Source organism: Pan troglodytes, chromosome 21 (assembly GCF_028858775.2).
Source record: "Pan troglodytes isolate AG18354 chromosome 21, NHGRI_mPanTro3-v2.0_pri, whole genome shotgun sequence".
Taxonomy (NCBI): domain Eukaryota; kingdom Metazoa; phylum Chordata; class Mammalia; order Primates; family Hominidae; genus Pan; species Pan troglodytes.
This window is the reverse complement of record NC_072419.2, coordinates 28,113,292-28,129,557: the sequence shown is the minus strand read 5'-3', so window position 1 is coordinate 28,129,557 and position 16,266 is coordinate 28,113,292. Positions and strand designations below refer to the sequence as shown.

The 16,266-nt window shown below is 44.6% G+C and overlaps 1 long non-coding RNA gene across 3 annotated transcripts in view; it reads right to left on the bottom strand.

Annotated features, from left to right (window-relative positions):
• The window catches only part of LOC104003533 (uncharacterized), a 48,476-nt gene extending 32,825 nt beyond the window's left edge, over positions 1 to 15,651 (bottom strand). For 2 of the 3 annotated variants that reach the window (XR_008541186.1, XR_008541187.1), the window contains exons 1-2: positions 15,328 to 15,651; positions 7,784 to 8,064 (exon numbers count right to left, since the gene is read on the bottom strand). This is a non-coding gene — a long non-coding RNA (uncharacterized LOC104003533). The remainder of the gene's footprint in view (positions 1 to 7,783; positions 8,065 to 15,327) is intronic. The other variant, XR_001712148.3, reaches the window with a different exon arrangement.
• Between the last annotated feature and the right edge of the window lie 615 nt (positions 15,652 to 16,266).

Genomic DNA, 16,266 nt, shown 5'->3' with positions numbered 1-16,266 from the left:
ACTGCAGCATGGAGAGCTTTTGGAGTAATGGAAATGTCCTACATCTTGATTGCGAGGATGGTTACATGACTGTGTACATTTGCCAAATTAATCAAGCTATCCAACAGAAGTCTACAGATTCTATTGTATGTAAATTATACCTCAATAAAACTAATTGAAATACTTTTATAATTTATGAGAAACCATTCGGTAATTGTCCCAATGATATGTTTTTATCTGTTGATGTATGGTAATACATGTTACCTATTCAATAGATTATCTGTAGTTAATAATAATACTATAAATTTAAGATAAGCCATTTTTGTTAAGTGTATTCTTTATTCTCTGGAAATTTTAAAAACTACCTGATTGAAATTCTCCATCCTCTAAGAGAATGAAAGGAGACAATAAAGATCATGGTTTTGGAATCAAACAGATATGGGTTCAAATATTACCTCTGTTGTTTTTCTAGCTGTATGACTTCAGGAATTTTACTTAATCTTTGGTCAACCTCAGTGGCCACAGCTAGCTGCAAGGGAATCTGGAAAGTGTCCCATTTATTCTATGCAACCATCTCTCCAGCTATAAATTTCTACAGAAGATAAAGCCAGCAGATTTGGGTGAGGAAAGGGGGTGCAGCTAGCCATATTCATCACAGGGTGCATTTCCTTTAACACACATTGGCCTTTGGGAATAACCACACCAAAAGCAAATTCTGTTTCTGTTTTTAAAAAAATACCTATCCTTCTACCCCACCACTCACACCAAACACAAGAGCCCCATTGACCCATGAGCGTTGGAAAGCCTGATCCCTCTGTGCCCACACAGGGAACCTCTCTGAGGGAGGCTTTCTCCCAAGTCACCCATGTTAGAGTGGGATCCGCCTCCCGTGTTAGCAGCCAGCAGCCATGGTGCAGTTCCTACCCCAGAGACCACCATTTTGGACAATCTTTCCCTTTGTTCTATTTGATTTCTCTCCTCAACAAGATGCAACAAAGCCCATCTATGCTCAGCTCATTAGCAACCTCCAATATGGTCACCCTTGTCAACCTAAGTCCTTTGGAAATACAGTGGGCACCTGTGCCACGTCTACTTGTGAAATCAGAAAATGAGGCAAACGAGAGGAAAAGATTCTTTCAACATGAAAGAACAACATGTTACATTTTCTATATTGTCAACCCAGACAATGGCTTTAAAATCAGAACAGCATTGCCGGTGATTCCAGCCCCTTGCTATTTTGTGGGGCTCCCCAGGGAAGATGGAAGGACAGACAGTAGTAACATAAGAGGCAAAGCATTAAATATGAGGATCTCGCATCCTTTCGGTGCCAGCAATAGCCATGTTTGCTCACGGCTAACCAGTCAGGGAAGGAGGATGATTTATTATAAGCTGTTGCAGAATATATTATGCAGGGTAGAGGCATGGAAAGGTCTTTGATATGTATCTGAAAGAGCTTCAAACCCATAAAAGAGATAAATTTTGTATGAAGAGTGTCACTAAGAAGCCGGGAAGAATCTCCAACACATCTTCATATCACAGGGAATAATGAAGGGCTGCTCTAAGCACACAATCCGGGCATTAATTTCACTTAAAGAGGCCGTCATTAGCATATCGATGCACACAACTTCACACTATAAGCCGTCCGTGCAATCGGGAAACACAGCTAAAGACTTCATGGTCAAGGCCTTGATCCATGGTCAAGGCCCGGAATGTGTGTTTTATCGATTGTTTCGCCTTGAAATGCTAACCTGATCTCTGGTTCCTTTCTTCTAATCCTCCAAAACCACAATTTAAGAGCAGTAAACTGTCTTCCTTTTCTTTTCCCTTAACTCCAAGCTCCTGTGTAATTCCCAATTTCTGATCAAAGCCTCCTGGAATACAAGCTCCCCTGGCCCGTGGGCTTGTTCAAGGGCCTGTTCTCTGAGGGGGCTGCCAGCATGGCCCTAGCTCCCCACGGCCTGTCTCCTTCAATCTGGCCTCTCCCCTCTGTCCAGGCTTTAGAGAAAGCAGGTAAGAGCTCTCCTGAAGTGGCTCACAGCACCCTGGCACACAACCAGTTACTAGGCAGACAACATAATATTTGTCAAGAACGCCTCTTGTTCTTGAATTATGGTTTCCTGCTCCAAGCTGCTGCTGCTGTTTGAATTGGGCTGCACCTAATTATGGTTTTATTTGCTTTAATAAAGAGATATCCAAGTGTGCAGAGAGTTGCACACAAAACAATAATAACAATAATAATAGTAAAGTGTCTCTCTAAACATCTGCAATTAAGGCATTTGTTGTTAATTGCATTAATTAACCTCCCCCATGAAGCAGCTGGTGAGGTTTCCACAACAAGGAAAAGAGAAAGCCAATTCCCAGAAGTATTGGGTTGGCAGCTTCTCGAGAGCCCATCCCCTGGGTTACCGGCTCCCTGTGCTTTCGGATGGAGGTGCATTCCCACTGAGCTGCCCATCACCCTGGCACCAGGGACCAAAGCGCCCTTCAGCTGGAGCATCATGGTCAAGCTCTTGCAGGCCACTGAATCCTGATGGGATGGCCGGAGCTTACAGAGAGCCAGTCCTACTGAAATACCAATCATCACAACATTAATAATAATAAGAGTGACACTGATTCAGCCCAGTTCTCAAGTCTCCAAAGCAGGAGGACCCAATAAAGCAGCCCCTTCCACTATGGTCCAAGGGGTGGCGTCCTGCCCTTTGCAAGACAGAACAGGAAAATTTGGTGGAATCCTGATCCTAAACATGATTGCCCGTTCCGCAGTGGACTAATGTGATTTTATCGTTTTGCAGAGACACCCAAATATTATCCCATTCTCACAAGTCCTGGAGACCCCAGGGGCATGTGACTGTCCCATTCTGCAAACAAGAATAACAGCACGACCAGGAGGCATTCACCCTTAATAGCCACATGATTTTCAGGTTCCAGGCTCCAGGTCTCCTGCCCCTGTTCTGTAAGCCACAGAGTATATGACCACTGTCCAAATTTTTTTTAAAAACTGAGGTGACATGAGTGAGCCTTTGTTTCCTGCCCAAGGAATTAGATGTCCCAGATTTATCAAAATATTTTTTAAAATCTGAGCCACAGCTATTACACTAATTCTCCAATTTTGGTACCTTGGCTAACATTAATTGCCTTCCATTAAAAAATTAGGAAAATGTAAAGAATGAAATTTCATGTATTCAGTCAGCAAACAGTTGTGTGTCTAATATGTGTCAGGCATTTCACTAGATGTTGAAGATCAAACAAAGGCGAAGGGAAAAAATATAGTCATGAAGCTTCCATGAGGAAGAGGACATTAATCAAAGATGCTCACAGTGAAATATAAAAGTGTGGCCATGCTAAGTATCTGAAAGGAGAGGCATGTGGCATCATGGGACACATAACATGAAGGAGGCATTTGCAGGGCAAGTTGTGTATATGGGGAGGCCTGGGCAGGCAAGGAGAGGGGCAAGGGCTTCCTGAAGAGGGAAAAGCATGGGCAGAGGCCAGCAGTGGGAGGAACCAAGGCATGATGGGCTGGTGAGGTTGGAGAGCAGAAAGTGGTGGGGTCAGGGGGTAGGGAGAGGGGCCTGAAGAGTTGGGCAGGGGCCTGACCCAGAAGATCCTTGCAATCCCTGCAAAGACAGAAGACACTGGAAATCCACTGGGGGGTGTAGGCAGGGGAGCACCAGGACCAGGCTAGTGTTTTGAGAACAGAACTCTGGCTACTGGGTGGAGAATGCATGCTGGGAGGGCGTCAAGAGGGTGGGAGGCCCAGCTGGATATGAACCCTGACTATGGCAGTGGAGAGAAGCAGAAGGTGGCATCAAGACATAATTGTAAGAAGCAAAATCAATACAATTTGGCAATGGAGGAGGGACAAGCAATGCCCCCTGAGTTAATGGTAATGCCACTCCCTGTGCTGGGGGAATCCTAGAGGAGGATGCTGTGGTTTGAACATGGTTTGTTTCCACCAAATCTCCTGCTGAAGTCTGATTCCAGTGTGTCAATGCTGGGAAGTGGGGACTAGTGGGAGGTGTTTGGGTCATGGGGTAGATTTCCCATGAACAGAATAATGCCCTCCCATGGGAGTGAGTGAGTTCTCGCTCTATTAGTTCCAGCAAGAGCTGCTTGTTAAAAAGAGCCTGGCACCTCCCGACTCTCTCTTGCTTCCTCTCTCACCAGTGATCTCTGAGAGCCGGGGTTCCCCTTTCACCATGAGTGGAAGCAGCCTGAGGCCCTCACCAGATGCAGAGGCCCAATCATGAACTGTCCAACCATCAGAATCATGAGCCAACAAACCTTTTCTTCTTTATAAATTACCCAGCCTCAGATATTCCATTCTAGCAACACAAAATGGACTAAGACAGAGAACAAGTGTGAAGAGGAAAGACTGATTCAGGTTTTGGACATGAACATGTTAGGTGCTTCTGGACCATCTAAGAAGGGGCACTGAGCTGGAATACAGGCCTAGAGCTCCAGGAGAGATGCCAGGCAGCACGCAAATGTGAGGGTCATGTGTGTGGGGGCAGAAATTAAAACCACAGAAGAGGATGAGATCATGTCGGTGAAAATATGGAGTCAGGAAAAAAGTATGGAATTGCTGAGCCCTAAGCAATTCCAATACCTAATTTCAGAGGATAAAATGGTGAAGGAGACTTCAAATGAGAGAAAGAAAGTGGCCAGAGGGCTGGGGGGAAAGCCCAGGGAGCGTGACACCCTGCAAGTCAGGCAAGGGAGTGTGTCCAGAGGAAAGGAGCTTGAGGTGCCACCGAGGGCTAAGGAGAGTGATGACTAGAAAATATCCCTTGATTTGGTGACACAGAAGGAATTGGTAACCTCAGTGAAGATGGCAGGATGGGTAGGGACGGGGCCAGATGGGTGCAGGGAGAGGCTGGAGAGAAGAAACGGGTGCAGTGCTTTCGAAAAGTCTGATTGGAAATGAGGAGGAGCAATTCGGGGCAGTAGCTGAATGGGCCTGAGGTGAGGGCAGATTTGGCTTGATTTTTTAATAGAAGAGATTAGCAGATGTATTAAAAGCTAATGGGGAAAACTTGCCCAATGCTACATGTGAGAATTATGCATTTCACTGTAAATTTTTACTTAACAGAAAAAGCAACAAAAATGAATCTTGAAATCTGGTCAGTGGTATGCAGGCTGAAGTGTGTAGGAAGCGAGTATATAATGTCTGCAAGCTGCTTTGAAATGCATTTTTTTAAAGTCTTGGTGGGCGGTTAGAAGAATGGATAGAAGACCAGATGTGTGATCCAGCACATACAGCAAATGCCAGTTGTGGCATCTGGGTGGTAAGTGCGTGATTTTCTCTGTACAATTCTTTCAACTTTTGCAACATTGGTGAAAAAGAAAATAAGAAGAGTCCAGTTGACAGAAAAAGACTATTCAAAAGTAAAAAGAAAACAGATGTGGTAAGTTTCCCAAGGAGCTGGGAGGAGATGGGGTTGATGAAGACATCTGGCTGAGATAGGAAGGTGAGGAACTTCACAGAAACAAGAGAAAAAGGAAAATGACAGCAACTCTCCCTACTCAGCCATGATTAATCAAGCAGTAATCCACAATGGCCCTCCCATGGCATCACTGAGAGGCTTTTTTTTTTTTTACATAGATAATGAATTTGCAACAATCCCCATGATTTAAGGTAAACCCTACAAGGTGATTCCAAACACACTACTAACCAGGCTAAAGTTCTTTTAACTTCCCGTCAGATGCTCTATCAGCCTGACGACTCCCACCACCCATGTCTTGAGAAAAGATAAGTGAAATGAGTTCCTGCCACATCCAAGCCACTGCAAGTTCTATCGTCTCTTGATCCTCAACAAGCACAAGCTTTGGGATCCACAGACTTCAGCTCGAGAGTCCCAGCTGGATCCTTCACTAGCTTAGGGATCTCCGTCTCCTCCCCTGTAAAATGGGGGCAAGAATCACTCCTGCCTCTCCCAATCACTGAAAGGGTTACACGAATGAGGTCCTGCACACATAAAACCTCTAGGCCCACACTGGGTCTACAGTAACCAGAAAACACAGATTGTTATTTTCCAAAAATACAAAGCTTAAGTGCAATTCATGCACAAGGATGCACTGTTGTCACTCAGAAGACACTTTATAATGTCGAGAGAGCGGCGGTGCTCACCTTTTGAAATCTGTTTTGCTCTCTACTCACATTTCAAGCTGCATAAAAAGTGTCCTTTCTGGTATCCCTGGTGCCTTAGGTCATGTTGCTCGTCCACATAAAAGCCCATTCGAGAATCATTATCACCCAAGCAGCTTCCAGATTGGCGGCTTATCACTTCTAAAGGGTCCCAAGGCGGCCATGGAGAAGTGCCCCAAAGCCTTGTTTGCTTCCTTGGGCCAAAGGTCCACCTGTGGTAATTAGCGAGATTGGTCCTGGACCAGACTCAGTTGGTGTAGCCACAAGACCAAATGATGCCCTTCAACATGCTGCATGGAAAAAGTGTCTCTCTGATTATCTGCTCCCAGATCTGAAAAGCTACCTTCTGTGAGCTCAGTGGAAAACTCCAATTCATTAACTGATTTCAACAGAAAAAGACAATCTCAAAAGGCTTGTTGACAACCACTGTAGCCATGGTGTAACCTTAACCTTATCTTTCATTATTCCGCTTTTATTAGGAAAAGAAAAAAAGGCGTTTGTTTTCATGGACATAACCTCACAGAAAGCTTTCATACACAAGATGCACAAGATGAAAAAAATACACTTATTGGAGGAATGCTCGATATACTTGAAAGTGCTAGGAACATCTTCATTCTCTCTGTAGAAGTCACATTTCCTTTAGGATTGTGTAGCCTCAGATATAAAAATGTTGTTAATTCAATTCTTGTGAACCCTTATAATATCCCACTGAAGGTAGACTTTATAACTGACTGCAGCTCAACCCTGCTCTCAATATAGACAAGACTCACCCACGTAGCAGAACTTTCTTCAAACAGAAATATGAGGCAGACAATGTTAATGGGTCCAAGCAACAACACATGGAATGGACAGGCAGTGGGCAAGGGGGTCACCTGCACCTGCCGTCAGCCCCTCACCTGTATCCCAGCTGACCAGGCACCTAGGAACATAGCAGCTCATGTTTATTATGCCTGTTTCATTTGGCTTGCACAATGGTTAGGGATTTTTGAATTTTTAGTTAGATGCTTATATTTTTAAATCCTGACATTTCTGATTAAAAAAAAACCTGGATTTCCAGCTTTCTCATGAAATATCAGGAACTCTGACAAAATGGAGTCCCAGAGGTAGCACTAAGGGAAGACATAGGAAGCCCTAGACACCCCAGTGCCCTTCAGCACCCCAAATTCACCCTCCAAATAAACAGAAAATCTCAGTCTGCAACCCCCTCTTCCAGAGACATCCCTGGCCACACTCACACAGATGCCACTATGGGCCCCACTCAAGAAAAATTGATGAGGCCCCAACCCCTACCAAGCTTGCAGGAGGAAAGGAGCTGCAGCCTCCTTTGGACAAGGCCAGTGACCTCTGTTCCACCTGAGTCACCACCAGACCCTGGCACTGCCCATCTGACCCCTGGGAGGAATCACTTTTGAGACCTGGACCACGATGAATGAACAAACTGGAAAAGGACATTGTTTTTAAATGGCAATTAACTCAAGATGCAAACAACCCTTATTATTTGTGGACTCCATATTTGCAAATTCAGCTAGTCGATAAAATTTATTTGTTATCCCAAAATCAATATTCCCAGCAATTTCCTGGTCATTCAAAGACACTGGCAGAGTGGAGAGAAATTTGAGTCATCCAGTGCTAAGGAAGAACAAGATGACATCCTACCTTCTGGTTCCAGTTCTCATACTGCAAACAAGCATCCTTTTTGTGGTCTATTTAGTGCCGTGATTTTCACATTTTTGTGGGGTTTCTTTGGTGATTTCACATTTATAATGGCCCTAGGCATCGTGCTGCAGTGCTGGCTAGAGTTCCCAGGCACGAGAGGCTGTGAGGTGCCTTACAGAGGAAATCCATGTGCTAGAAAAGCTTCCTTCAGGCCTGAGTCACACCGTTGCTGGTCCTGAGTTCAGTGCTAATGGATTCACACTATACCTCAAACAAGGCATCTGTCAACAGAAACATACATAGAATGATGTTATGTACCGATCAGCTGACAAAACATGACCAGAGGCCAGCAGGAATCTAACCCTATGCTTCTCCTAGGAGCAACGATTCAGCGTCTACTAGTTCAGTGTTCGTGGCAGCTTTATAGAACACAACTATCATGAGTGATGAGGCTTTAAGTCATTGCTGCCACAGGGGGCCACCAAGAAAGGGTTTACAACAGAAGTGATTTCTCTATGTGGTTTCAGGGGTGCCAAGTTGCAGGGAGGATTCAATGAAAGGGTTAAGAGGAATGAACTGTTTCTTTTGACTCTGGGTACAGAAAGGAGCAGAAGTACCCCCTGGTCCCAGCCTTGGGGTCAACTTTGAGGCTGCCCTGCCCTTTGACTAGGGCCTCCTTTTCCCCTTCCTACCTATGCCAGGCCCTGTTTTGCTGTGTCTGGAACCCAGTGCAGAGCCCACCTCCCCGTGACTGGTGTTCCCTCCTTCCATGGATGGAGTCTGAAGAACCAGGTCTTTGCACCTACAGGAAGCCCCCAGATCAGAGCTGCCAGGGAAGTTCTGTGTCTGCAGAAGGGAGAGGTGCAGGAGTGAATAGATTGTTTTTTATGTCTTCAGGCTTTTTCAGCTTTCTCTTTTTAAAAGACACTAACTCTGCATATAAAATGCATTATCTCTGTATACCTGCTAGCAAACAGCCTTCCTTAAACAAATCAACCTATCCAGGGCTAGAGTATACAGCTGCCCAGCCTGGGAACTGCACAATCCCAGGGAGGAAGAATGCCTTTCACATCAGAGTTTATATGCAGCACAGAGTCCTGACAGAGTGGGATATACTGTGAAGCTACATCTTCCATTGCATAATGTTCTTCTTTGGGAACGTGAATCTAAGTATCTGCCTTCCCCACCCAAGTCAGTGGGAAGTGGTTTCATTGGCCACCAGATTTCACAGATAATAAAATGGGAGTGTTTTCCCTTTCCTCCAGAAAGACTTTTTATCACCAAGTCATCACCTTACTCCAACGTTTCTGGAACTCACTACTGTTTTTGTTGGTTTCCAAGCAGCAGCTGGAGACCTCCCTGGACCAACCAGCAGCTGGATGCAAACCCAACTCAGGTTAGAGCTTAACTCCAGCAAGCACAGCGCTGCCTCCTACGAGCCCCCACATAGCATTTGCCTCCAAAACTAGTTAGGCAGGATCCCATAGGCCTCCCTGTAACAATATCTCCATAGGAAGGAAGGAAGGAAGGAAGGAAGGTAGGTATCTGCCCCAAAGCTGTTCTTGACCTTTTTTTGAGTGACTTCACATTATTTTAAGCTTTATGCAGAAAGTGCAATTGTATTAATATTTGTATCTTGCTATTTCATATTCACTGCAATTCAATGTGTAAAAGCTGCCACAGTGACACTAAGTGGTAAAGAGTTAGTGGTCTTCCCATCCACTAAGTGCATGGAACCAGAACAGAACAGGGGCCTGAGCCCCACCGCCCGAGGCCAAGTTTCCATCCTCCTATGGACTTCTCTTCTGTTTTTCTCATCATTAAAAGAGAGAGTGACCATGCCTATTTCAGAGGAAGGTTATAGAGATTAAGTGACATTATTCAACCTGTCTCAAGGGGCCACTGGGGAAAGTTTTCTATCTATAATAATTGTGTTTCAGTAACCTCACAAGCTAAGAAAACCATCAATGTGGACAGATGAATCCTGAATTCATAAACAGCACCTTCCAGGTAGCAGGAAGGCAGGTGAAAGCTAGCTTCCCTCCAGGAACTCTTTGCTCATCCCACCTCTTTAATTAAATTCTTGGGCCAAGTGTAGTGGCTCAGGCCTGTAACCCTAACACTTTGGGATACCAAGGCAGGAGGATCTCCTGAGGCTAAGAGTTTGGGACCAGCCTGGGCAACATAGTGAAGCCCCTGTCTTTACAAAATATTTTTTAAATTAACTAGGCAACTTAGGAGGCTGAGGCAGGAGGATTGCTTGAGCCCAGGCATTCGAGGCTGCAGTAAGCTATGATGGCACCACCGCACTCCAGCCTGGAAAACACCTGAGCTATCTAGGTTATTAACCACCAACCAAAGGCTGAAATCCAATAGGTCTTTAGTTCTCTTTCTTTATTTCCCTCCAAAATGTGATGCAGCTTTTTCCCTGGGGCACTGGAAGAAGCTAGGGCAGACAGATAACAGCAGTTGAAGGTGGAGATGCTGAAAAGCATGCTTGGCGTGGATGGAAATTTGGCCTCAGGCAGTGGGAATCAGGCCCCTGTTCTGTTCTGGTTCCATGCACTTAGTGGATGGGAAGACCATTAACTCTTTACCACTTAGTGTCCCTGTGGTAACTTTTACATATTAAATTGCAGTGAATATGAAATAGCAAGATACAAATATTGATAAGATTGTACTTTCTTCATAAAACTTAAAATAACATTAAATCACTCCAAAAATTGTCAAGAACAGCTTTGGGCAGATTGCATTTTCTCTTTGTTCCCTTTCTTCTGTTAATTTTGCATGTTAATTTTCTTCTTAACTGTTTAACATGTGCTGCTATTTGATGATACAATTTTCAAGAGCAATGAGAGGCTGGGAAATGTTTCCTGGTGTGGCCACCACCTAGGAAGACAGTTGGTGCCACAAGAGCGTGTGTAGGGGAAGTTCATGGGCCCGAGGGTTGACCTGCTGGAGCGGGCAGCCGTGCACCCATGCCGGACTCAAGGAGGGCATCACACATGGAGGGGGCAACACAGGCCAGGATGTAAAGCTGGAAAAGTGCAGGGCATGTCCGGGGGCGTCCAGCTCAAGTGGCTGTTTGAGAATTGCTTGTGCTATCGGACGGAGAGGTCACGCACATGGGACGCGAGAGGATCGTGGGTCACAGTCTGGGAGCCAGAGCACCAGAGCCCAAGGAGGGAGGAGCACAACACCCAGGCCCCTTACCACGCTCATTCCAGCAAGGTAAAGTCCCTCTGGAATGGCTCATGCACCCGGCTTGTGGACAGGAGCGGGATGGCGTGGCTGAGACGGAGATAGGAAGGAAGCAAGGGGAATGGGAAGAAGGCTGCCTTGGAGGCCACTCCCAAAGGAAGGAGAGCAGGATGAGAAAACCCCAAATCCACGTAATGCCCTAAAGTGCACTGGGGTCAGCTAAGGCGATGCAGATTGAGGAAGAGGCTCCGAGTCAGTAAGACCAGCACCTAAAATTCCTCTAAAGAAAGGCACTAAAACTCCAGGGCCCCTCGTCAGTGTTTGAAAAGATATTTGGCTGCACTTATACTTTAACATGTCCCATAACGTGCCCTGAGATACCATTTTTCACTTATCTAGTTGGCAAATAACATAACGCTCAGTGACTCCGGTGCTGGTAGAGGTGAAGCGGATCACACAAGGGTACAAACTGGCAAGGCTTCCACAGACGGCAACTCGCAGTTCTTTTTAAAAAACCCTCTGAGACAGGAATTCCACTACCAGGACTGTATCCTACATGTGTCCCCACACATGCACATAATGACAGTTGTACAAGGCTACTCATTGTGGCACTGTTGTCATAGCAAAGATTGGAACCAACCAAGATGTCCTTCAGGTGGGGACTGCCTAAATAAATAACACCTCATCCACATAATGGAATGCCAGGCAAAGGGAATGAAGAAATCTGTTTCTTCCTAATGACATAATCTCCCATTATTTAATGAGGAAAAGGGGCAGGCTCTGTATGTCAGGTACAATTATTGGTGGTTTTTGAAGGGAAAATGAGAAAGAGAAAGAAACTTTTTTTTTCTTTTTGCTTATGCATGAACTATCTGTGGAAGGATACAGAAGACGCTGATTACTTTAGTTGGCTCTGCTGGGGAGAACGGAGCGGCTGGAAGACAGAAGAATAAGGAAGATGAGATCTAACACCTTTCTGTTGTTGTCGAATTTTGAACCAGATAGAAGTTTTATCTATTTTCTAAATAAATACAAAAACAAAAACCCCAGGCCCTGAATACAGCTTTAGGTGAAAACGGTGTTCCCAATTCCCACCCCTCACCCATACCCAGCCTCCTATCTCCCTCTCAGCCACGCCATCCCCCACTTCCCACTCCTCATCCATATCCAGCCTCCTATCTCCCTCTCAGCCATGCCATCCCACTCCTGTCCAGCCTTTTCCTTCCATTCCAATTTTATAAAACTTCCCTTCACCTCACTCCTTTGGCGGGATGATTTTTAACACTTCACAGTTTTACAAGCTTTTGCATTTCAGATTTGAGTCTCTGACTTAAATGAAAAGCTGGAAGTGTTTCTTATAGAAAAACTCACATATATGTACAAAGTATTCTTGCAATGGAAGAAAAATGAAAGCCATCTAAATGTCCATCTGTAGGGGAGAAAAATCAAACAAATCAGATTATTTCCACACTGCACAACAGCATGCAGCAGTAAAACAGTCAGATCACTTTGTGTTTAAAAACCTCAGGCCGGGTGTGTGGCTCACACCTGTAATTCAAGCACTTTGGGAGGCCAAGACAGGAGGATTGCTTGAACCCAGTAGTTCAAGACTAGCCTGAGCATCGCAGGGAGATCCTGTCTCTACAAAAAATTAGCCAGGCATGGCAACTTGCACCTGTAGTCCTAGCTACTTCGGAGGCTCAGGTGGGGGGATCCCTTGAGCCCAGGAGTTCGGGGCTGCAGTGAACTGTGCCATTGCACTCCAGCCTGGGTAACAGAGCAAGACCCTGTCGCAAAAATAAATAAATAAAAATAAAAATAAACCTTATACAATATATTTTCAGACTTTATATAGTACATAAAAATATATTATCAATATAAGCATAAACTTTATATAAACATATTGTATAAAGCATATAATTAAATGTATTATATTTTTATATATTTATATAAAGTTTTAAAATATTTTTACATTTGTAAATATAAAATATATACACATATATGCCATACAAAATATATTTTATGCTTATGTATAAGTCATACACTTCATATGTGCACATGTAATGTATATTTCTACATGTCTACATCTCTGTGTAACATATAGAAACGAATATATAATATACATATATATCATTTGTAAATGCATAGGAAAGGAATGTAAATGTTCTCTAGGGGTGTAGTAAGATCGGGATGATAAAAGGAAATGCAGGAAAGCTTGAGATTGTTACTGTATGAACCTGCATGGGCTTGTGTGATGTTTTTAAACTATAAAAATTATTAACCATCTTTTGGTGCCTGGCATGACAAGTATCTGCCACTAGAGGGCACTGGAGATCGCTAAATATTTCCCAGGATTATCTTTGAGGGAGGGGGCGCGGGTGCAGGGGATTTGAAGGAAGCCCCTTTACCTCTTTATAAGGGTCCCTTTTTCACGCTGGGGGACTGGGCCCTGAACCTGAACTTTCAGTGAGGGTAAAGCTTGGCTGGAAGCCCGCAGCCCTTCTCTCTCCACTCCCTCGAATGGGCCCCTGCAGCCATTTCGGGTGGGAGTCCTTTATCCAGCCCACCCCATTTTGCCCACCAGTTTCGCCCACCAGCCCTGGTCTGCGGGACGCTGCTCCGGTGTGGAAGGTGGAACTGGCATCGAGTGCATTTCAGTGAGTTCACCTTCACTCCTTATTCCACATGGGTGTTCAACGGGGAGCCCTGAGACATTGGAGGGGGCCGTTTGTGATTGCTCAATTATAGTGGAGACATCTTCGCATTTGGGGGAGGAAGAGGGAAGCTAGAATTTCTGAAATGCTCAAAATTCAGCCTGAAATGCATGTCGGTGAACAACCCGTTGCTAATTACCTACCCTGGACCCTAACTCTCTGACACGTAATCATAGAGCATTATCGCCTGGTTTAGTATGAGCGGAATATGCAGGAACCCAGAGTCAGTCAACGTGTGTTGCTGTGCCCAGCAATTTACTGAGCGTTTTTCACCAGTGTGGAAAACCACGGCACCATGACGCCAAGCCGGTAGTGTCTGAGTCACTGGTCCTGTGCTCCAGGCTTGGCCTGGCTCTGGGGTTGTCGGGATCACATTCTTACAAGACAAACACCTGGATACTTTATTACGTCTTCTAGAGAGCTTGTGCCCAAGCATTTACCTATCGAATATATGTGTGTGTGTGTGTGTGTGTGTTTACCAAAAGTTACCTTTTTCAACTTCTCTTTTGTTTCTCCTTTATATTACAGAAAGAACTTTTTGTAATGATGCATGTAAGTAGATTATACAATCTGTGAATTTCATTTCAAGATAGGACAGGAAGCGTTACAAAATATTCGGGGTCTCCAAAGTGATTCTGCCACCTCATGATGACTAAGACCTTTGGTTGCCGTTGCCTCAAATAATTTCCTCCTAGAGCAGCAGTTCTTCACCTCGGCTACACATTGAACTATGTGGGAAGCTATTAAAAATACAGATGCCTGAACCCCACAGCCTTCATTATCTTGTGAGCATCTGGGCCAAGTTCAGTGCTGGTGCTCTTGTTCAGATGGATGTAGCTGGTGGTGCAGAGATCCATGAGCTTGCTTTTATGGGACTTTCTGCTGTTGTTGATCTGGGATGCAGTCAGGATACTAGGGCTTTTTTAAAGCTCCCCAGTTGACTCTAATGCAACCAAATTTGAGAACCATTCTCTGCTTAATACCTTCAAAAATGGAAAACTAACAACCTCTCACTCAGTGCCACCCCAGGTATGACGTGCAGAACAGCAGCATCAGCATACCTGGGAGCTTGTTAGAAATTCAGAGTTTAGGATCTATCTCAGACCAGCTAAATCCAGATCTTGGGAAGTGGGGCCCAGGTACTTGTATTCAACTCCACGCCTCCACAACATTGGCTTACTTTTAATTTAGCTTTAAATTACAATTTTAAAATGGAATTAACCAGAAGGCAAGGGTATACGGGAAATTTTTTTTAACACTTCTCATGTAAACTCAAGTCTTTTATTCCTTTTTCAGGGGTAAAACAGGCTTTTCCATTTACAAGGTTATTCATGAGTTGCAAAAATTCCCTCCCTTCCTCCATGCTTTTGTAATTCCTACATTCCGCCATTTAGTCTTGGTGGCCACAATCAAACAGAAATCATGAGGGCCCTTTCCTCTTGCACCTGTAGTGGCAACCTTTGCAGCAGACAGTAACTGCTCCAGATCTGTCAAATAAACGCAAGTATCTGTATTTCTAAATCACCTCTCAGTAATACTTTTGCATACTGGAGTTTTCACTTTGGCATGCCCTAATCCTTACACAAGCACGAATTCCTCTAAATCCCAGCCTGAATTTGTTTAACTTACCAGAGAAGGCTTGCCCATTGAAGATTGGTTCTTCAGCCACTGCTTTTCATTCTCATACCAAACAAGTGCATTTTTAAGAACTCGCGAGAGTCTTGCTACTCTTCAACAGAGAAAGTCATCTCCAAATTAATCCACAGTCAGGAGCACCTCGTGCTGCTTTTATATATCATTAAAGTCCTGTAAAAGCAAGCTCACGGATCTCTGCACCACCAGCTAAATCTGTCTGAACGAGAGCACCAGCCCTGAACTTGGCCCAGATGCTCACAAGATGATGAAGGGCACCCCTCCTCCAGCCTGTTCTTGTCCTCTCTCCCAGGGAGGCTTAGTCCTTTGGCACAAAAGCAGTGGTGGCCATTCATTCCTTGCCCTAGTGAAGCCAACTTCCTCCACATTCATTCTGCCCATCAGCATCTGATGCCCCCACAATGGCAAACACTGCAGGGGACCAAAGTCTGACTCCACAAGGAGGCAGAATGCCAGGTCTTCTGCAGTGATGTCCTCGAATGGCCATCTCTCACTGCCCGGGATTAGCCTACATTGAGATCAATGATTAGCAGGTAACTTGTGAAGCCCACTCCTAAAAGTCCCATTGCTCCATCTTAGCTCATTTGGGAAAACAGTTTTTCCAACACTTCTTACGTAAATTCAAATGTTAGATTCTTTTTTTGGATTTCACAAATAGGACTAATAATTGATCCACTCATGTAAATATGAATACAGTGAATTGCATATAGTAGGCACTGGATTATTTGTTAAAGTGTTGAATTAGGCCAGACACAGTGGCTCGCACCTGTAATCCCAGCACTTTGGGAGGCCAAGGAGGGCAGATCACTTGAGGTCAGGAGTTCAAAACCAGCTTGGCCAACATGGCGAAACACTGTCTCTACTAAAAATACAAAAAAAAAAAAAAAATTGCTAGGCGTGGTGGTGGCACACATC